This window comes from Arachis stenosperma, chromosome 10, assembly GCF_014773155.1.
Source record: "Arachis stenosperma cultivar V10309 chromosome 10, arast.V10309.gnm1.PFL2, whole genome shotgun sequence".
NCBI classification, from domain to species: domain Eukaryota; kingdom Viridiplantae; phylum Streptophyta; class Magnoliopsida; order Fabales; family Fabaceae; genus Arachis; species Arachis stenosperma.
The window spans coordinates 42248019-42248706 of NC_080386.1; the positions used below are offsets into that span (position 1 = coordinate 42248019).

Genomic DNA, 688 nt, shown 5'->3' on the forward strand with positions numbered 1-688 from the left:
GATGCCTCTTTAGTACTGTTGAATGCATTTCACCATCCATTCAAACTTTGAGAAATCATGTTGACTTGTTAAGTCAACACTTTGTTCTGAGCCAATATGACATTCAGAGCATCAATTTCAAGAACTCCCTTCTTCTGAGGCGTCCCATTATTCACGGAATTCCTCTCAGAAGTATGCATAAATTGGTTATTTGCAACCATGTCAATAAGTTCCTGAGCTTCTGCAGGCATTTTCTTTAGGTGAATGGATCCACCTGCAGAGTGGTCCAATGACATCTTGAAAAACTCAGATAGACCATAATAGAATATATCTAATACGGTCCACTCTGAAAACATGTCAGAAGGACACTTTTTGGTCATCTGCTTGTATCTTTCCCAAGCTTCATAGAGGGATTCACCATCTTTTTGCTTGAAGGTCTGAACATCCACTCTAAGCTTGCTCAGCTTTTGAGGAGGAAAGAGTTTATCCAAGAAGGCCGTGACCAGCTTATCCCAGGAGTCCAGGCTATCTTTAGGTTGTGAGTCCAACCATGTTCTAGCTCTGTCTCTTTCAGCAAAAGGGAAAATCATGAGCCTGTAGACTTCAGGATCTACTCCATTCGTCTTAACAGTCTCATAAATCTGCAAGAACTCAGTTAAAAACTGGTAAGGATCTTCAGATGGAAGTCCATGAAACTTGCAGTTCTGTT

The 688-nt window shown here is 40.8% G+C and overlaps 1 non-coding gene across 1 annotated transcript; it reads left to right on the top strand.

The window, feature by feature from the left end:
• The first annotated feature begins 333 nt into the window (after positions 1–333).
• On the top strand, positions 334–437 carry LOC130959210 (small nucleolar RNA R71). The gene has a single exon (XR_009078305.1). It is a non-coding gene; the product is annotated as a small nucleolar RNA R71 (small nucleolar RNA).
• Positions 438–688: the final 251 nt, after the last annotated feature.